Here is a 6462-nt window from a genome sequence, read left to right as displayed (position 1 = left end):
GATTTAGCAGGACTTCCAGGAGCCACAAGCAACTCTGCTTCTGGCCATGGGGCTGTTTCTCCATCAATTGTCAATAGGAAGACAAAGAAGGAAAACATGGGGGAGGAATAAACGGAAGGTGAGTCCAGCAGAGAGACAGGAAATCTATCAAGCAGGAAAAAGACCAGAGCTAAGAACTTAACCAAAAAGGAAAATAAATGTCTTCGTGTAACACCACAGCACTAAGTCTTCCCAGGCAACAGTGGGCAAGGATTTGTCTCTAGAATGTGTCGGGGAATTAGAAAATGTCAGATCCAGAAAAACCCAGAACTCTCTGATAAATAGCAAATAAAACTAACGCTGGGAACAAGAATTTGGGGGGATAGGTTTGAGACCAGATCTCACTTTGCAGCCCATACTTAACCATGTGTCCTTGGCTGGTCTCTAATTCATGAGTCACCTGAATGTTAGGACTACAGATGTGCATTGCTATGCCTAGCTTAAGACCAAGAATCTGGCCGAATATATTAAAGAAACTGGTTGGTTGGAGCCCCTGCTCACACTTGTACACGCTAATGCTCACGTCTTGTCTATTCTCCTTTCCTCAATCCTGCCACTGGGACAAAACTCCAGAGTAACATACCAATATCCCTTGCTTCCATGTTTCTGGTAACCTACCCAAGAGTGCCCCCCCCCCTTGCTCAGCTTTTGACCATATATGGGCAGAATCTCAGCTTCTAGCCGATACATTATCTCTCACCTAAGACTATAAAACTCCCTTGCCTTAATGGAGGTGCAGAATTTCCCTGGGACAATAAACCCACCCAGAGCAGCATCTGATAAACCTGCATTTATCTAGTTTAATCTAGTCTAATCTGGCCTGTATTGCATCTGAGGAAAACCCATTAGAAACAGCTAGGGAAGGAACCACGGTCTTACTCAAGCCAAACAACCTCCCTTCCCACAAGCTTCCTTGTATACTTGTGTGTGTTTTCCTGTAGTTGGCTAAGATCTCTCTCTCTCTCAATCTCTCTCTCTCTCTCTCTCTCTCTCTCTCTCTCTCTCTCTCTCTCTCTCTCTCTCTCTCTCATTAGGTTTTTCAAGACAAGGTTTCTCTGAATAGCCCTGGCTGTCCTGGAACTAGCTCTGTAAATCAAGCTGCCCTTGAACTCAGAGATCTGCCTGCTTCTGCCTCCATAGTGCTGGGACTAAAGGCCTGTACCAGCATGCTCAGCTTAGGAACTCTGTTCTCAACTTTAAGTTTCCCAAGGTACGGATGCCCAATAGTTCATCCATTTTTATGTATGTCTACAACGTAATAGGGATTATAGCATTCTGAAAATTCTCTTATTAACACCTAACTGGAAGAAGTTAAGATACATGGAAGAAAGGAGATATGTTTGGTACTGAGAGACCCTACTCCATAGGTTGACCCAGAAACTTAGGTGCAGTTCCATTCAGAGTTCCCATGTTTGTCCCTGAATCAACATCTCTACTGCCCCATTGTGCCCGATCTGCTGAAGCTTAACTAAAATGCTAAAGAAGGAGCCCCCCTCACATGTGATCTATTCTGGTTACACAGAGCCTTACATAGAGATAGGAGACTCCATGAGTTGATCTTTGGTTGGGCAGAAGAAGCTAACTTTTCAGAGTCACAACTGTCCCACCCATGACCTCCTTCTCCATAGGCCTATCTCTGGAGTGTTTGGGGTATCTGATATTCATCACACAGCTCAGCACTTAGTGGGAGGTGCTCAGGAGCTACATTTGGATGGATACAACAACGGACTAATGAGCCATCACAGGAATACAGTGACTTCAAAGACTGGGTTTCCTCAGGCTACATTTTGGTGGAAGCTGGAACTTCTTTTTGACTGCTTTGAAAGACAATTATACTTGTAACTATAAAAAGAAAGACAGAACAAGAGTACACGTCAGAGCTGTCTGAAATCCAGTTTCTCAGAAATCAAGTATCAGACCTCTGTTAACACATTTACCCTCTCCAGACTCCAATCAATTCTTAGGAAATGGAAACAATGGCTTTACATAATTATTCTTGTATTGGATAGGATGGTTAGCATTATTTGTCAGAATCTAAAATCACCAAGGAAGAGAGTCACAATGAGGAATTGTCTGCCTTGGCCTAGTCTATAGGTATGTCTATGAAAGACTGTCTTAAGTTAACTGTTGTGCAAAGACCCCAGTCCACTGTGGGTGACACCATTCCCTAAGCAGAGGTTCCTGGATTGTCTAAGGGTTGAGAAATCAAGCTGAACATAAGCAAGGAACCAAGGTAGAATACATGTATTTATTTCTCCCTGCTCCTGACTGTGGATGTAATTTGACTGAAACTCATGCCATCACTTACAAAGATAGACTGTAACTTGGAATTATAAGGCAAATAAACTGTTCCTACCATATATTGCATTTTGTTGTGGCTTTTTTTCACAGCAACATAAATAAAACTAGGATATAATGTTGATATATATTTAATTTAATTGGGGAAATAATATACTTCAGACCATTTAAATGAATGAAATGTTCTTGGAGTGACAAGTCAGTGAGCCGTTCAGGAACAATGTGATCTGGTTTGGCCATCAAACTCTTAATAATATCTAAACAGACAACAAAAAACAAAAATAGGGATTTAATAATTCAGTTGAAGTAGTTCACACTACATATAACTCCTTCTCTCTAACGGTGGTACTTAAGGTTATGTACCAACTTTCCTGAGCTAAGAGATATCCATTTTGCTAGTGAAAATTTATTTTGCAGCTGTGTCTGTGGAGATGTTTTTAGAAAATATTATTATTTGCATTAAAGAGATGAGTTAAGATGATCACCCTCACCAACACAGGTGATCATCCAATACTCGGAGGACAGAAACAAAGCAGGTAAGTGGAGAAAAGGTGAGACTGCTCTTGGAGCTAAGGCTCTTCCCTTGAACACTAGCATTTATGGTTCTTGTGCCTTTAGACTTAGTTCAAGGCTTAAATATCTAGGCTCCAGCCCTCGAGACTTTATACTCAGTCTGATTCCTATGACCTTGGTTCTCCTAGCTCTAGGAGTTTGAGATTTGGGCTAGAAGCTATAGCAGTGAATTTTCTATCCTACAGATTGATGATGGAAGATCACTGGTCTTCTTGGCATTTGGGTCCATGTGAACCGATGGCGCATAATAAATGTCTTCCTGTTTATATTATCTATGTATTTATTGGTTATGTTTCTCTGAAGAACACTGACTAATACACCAACCTGCAGAGAAGTCTGCTGTACGTACACAAAAGCCCTTCCTAACATCAGGTTTGGATTTGGAGGAGACTGTAGAGAAAACTATTTCAAATCTACTTCAATAGCGCCTAAAAGGAAACATGATTGCTCAAACACTCAACTTCTTCAGTGTTAAAAAAAAAAAAAATGTGCTCAGAAAACTTAAGTTCCAAGGAATTTGTGTTTGGGGACAATTTGGACTTTGAGTTGTTCATGGAATAGCATTTTGAATCAATTAAGTCTAGATCTTAAAACAGATAGAAATATGCAGTTGAGTTCAAATTACATACAAGATACTGGAAAATATAAATCTTTAATAAGTATTAGTTTACATTTCCATCTTTAAGAGACTATTTATAGACTGTGTCTCTTGAATGGCTAGTTCTCTAACCTCCAGCTATTCTGAATAAATTTAAAAACAAGGGGAGAACTGGACAATTTCCACACTGAAAAGTATTATTTGTTCCACTTGGCTGCACACATCCAACAAATGGAAGCTCACAGTAGTTGCCTATCAATTTCCAGTGCCACTACACTTTCTAAAAGCTTCTTTGAAACCCAGATGGCTCCCTAATACTGAGCTGGTTATCTACCTACCTGGTTCATATAAACAAGCAAAATGCTTTATGAACTAAAAGCAAGGAGAGACATGAAAATAGAAACATTCATTTCATTTTAATTTTCTTTTGTTTTTTACAATTTCATACATCTACACAAAGAATTATGATCCTATTCTGCCCCCCATTATCATCTCTTATCCCCCATCTGCTGACCCCTTCTTCACAATTAATCTCCGTCTTACTTTCATGTCTTTTACTGTGACTTATTGAGTTTAGTTGGAGTTGTTGGTATGACCATAAGTAGGGATTTATTTAATGGAAGTGAACAACTTGCAGTGGCTACACTGGGGGAGGGGGTGAGGTGGGAAATGCCTCCTTCTTCCTTGGCAACAGTTAAATACCAATATGCCTAAAAGATGACTAGAGCTACACAATTCCCTCCCCTATCTATGGTAATAATGATATCATATCTGATCATAACCCCAAAATAACAGAGCCAGGTGTCCACAGACTGGAACCATAAAGCAAAATAAGTATTTTTTTTCCTTAAGTTCACTTCTCTCAGCTATTTGTCACAGCACCAGGGAGCTGACTATCACATCTGCCCTTGAATGTCCTTAGTGAGGGGTAGAACCTAGGAAATGAGGGGTGACTTCTAACAACAGCTTTGAGTTCTTAAATGACCAGGAGCTGGTAGAGAGCGTTGTCTTTCCTATCCTGTGAACTACTGCTGTGGCATTGTTCTGAAGGATATCTCTAAGACAAGTCATTTCTCTTTACTCTATATTCATCTATTCTACAAATGTTCACTAACTGGACACTTTCTAGAAGCCAAAAACTGTGCTGGGGCTAGAGATATTAGAGCAATCCAAGAAACAGTTATTGAAGACAACAGCTGCCCCCTCCCAGAGTTCAATCCCCAAGAAACAATGTTACAATCAAATCTGAAAAAAAAAAATATGGGCTTGATGAACACTTGTAATTTCAGCTCTGGGAGGTGGAAGCCAGTGGATTCCTGGGGCTCACTGGAAAAAGAGCCTGGTCCACTTGATAAGTTCCAGGCCAATGAAAGACCTTGTCTCATAAGTCAAGGAAGACAGCACCAGGAACACCACCAGAAGTTGTCTTCTGGCCTCTATGTACATGTAGATATGTAATATACTTGCACGCATGCCTACATACATACCTATACAACTTACATATACAGCTGACACACACACCTGACACATACATACACATTCATGCACACATATATAAACATACACGGATGAGTAAATAATTGACTGGAGAGACGTTTTTAGGGTGTAGCTAACTATAAGTTTCATGTGGACTTCCTCGCAGTGTACTTTGTTTGGGTCCACCATGCTCCTCAGTAGTCCTAATAAAACTCATTGCTTCACCAAGCTGATCTTGGATCGAATCCTTTCTTTGGTCTGTCTGTGCCCTATCTTGGGTAAACAGGTTTTTCCTTATACCTCTGCAGAGAAAAAAAAGACCCAATTCAAGGAGGAAATGAGAAGGAGATTAAGAGGACACCAAAGTGTCTCTGGAATGACAAAAATACACGTGGTGCTAGATAGTGCCTGGGATCCCACACTGGGGACATAATCCTTTCCCCTTCAGAAGGGAAAAGGTTACTGAATTCAGAGAAGGATTCTCCTACTCATGTCCCAGGTAAGCTGGATTTAAATGGAAAAGGAGTAACAAATATGATTGGCCCTTTTGACCTGCATCATCACTCCCTGTTGCTGGCATTTATGTGCTTATCATCATTCTTGGCATCCAGTGTACATTTCTCCCTCCTTTTGTGCCTTTGGTCATTTCCATGAGATTCCTCAGTAGATCCAGGTGCTGAAATCACTACCCTGCTTTTAAGTCCCCTTTGCCTTTTTTCTTCTTCCTTTCTTCTCCCCTGCCACTCAGAACAGCAATCTATTGCCGAAGCTCTCATTAAGGGACAGGTGCCACAGCACTCATCAAGGGACAGGTTACTATTTCCTTTTCAGTCTGCCGCTCATAATTCAAGACTACGGAAGTAAACACATGAGAAGCAACACCATTCCAGAACATGCTCTGCTTAAGAAGTGGGCCTCTGCTGGGCTGCAAATTGCACACCACTCCTTCCAGAACAGCAGATGTCCCTGAGTCACCAGGGCTCACTGTTGGTAGTGTCTAACATCTGAAAATAAATCCAGCATTAGACAGCTGACCACATATGCGCTTCTGAATCTATGACAACGGGAAGTCCTGCTACCTCTGAGCCCCAATTAAAAGTGGTCTGTTTGGCTGTAATTGGGTGCTTGGTTTCCAAAACTAATACATCAAAGCAACCACATAAGCCTCAAATGTCACCATCAGACAAATTGACATTTCCCACACAAGCAACTAATGAATGGTCAAGAGCAAAAAGCATGTGCAATTGAGGTCACAGAGAATAATCGGGTAATGCCACTTTTGGACACTTCTCTCTGTGTCCCATCTACATAAGATTTGAGAACTGATTGAATGCTGGAGTTGGAGGAGGAAAAATGCTAGCCAGAGGAAGCTAAGTACCCAAGAGGATAGGGGGACTCAGGGCTGGAGATGTGGCTCAGTTGTTGAGTGTTTATCTGGCATGCAGATGCCTTAGGTTCGATCCCCAGTTTCCCCTCTT

This window comes from Mus caroli, unplaced genomic scaffold (genome assembly GCF_978045245.1).
Source record: "Mus caroli unplaced genomic scaffold, Mus_caroli_1 scaffold_13, whole genome shotgun sequence".
Taxonomy (NCBI): Eukaryota; Metazoa; Chordata; class Mammalia; order Rodentia; family Muridae; genus Mus; species Mus caroli.
This window is presented reverse-complemented; position numbering follows the sequence as displayed.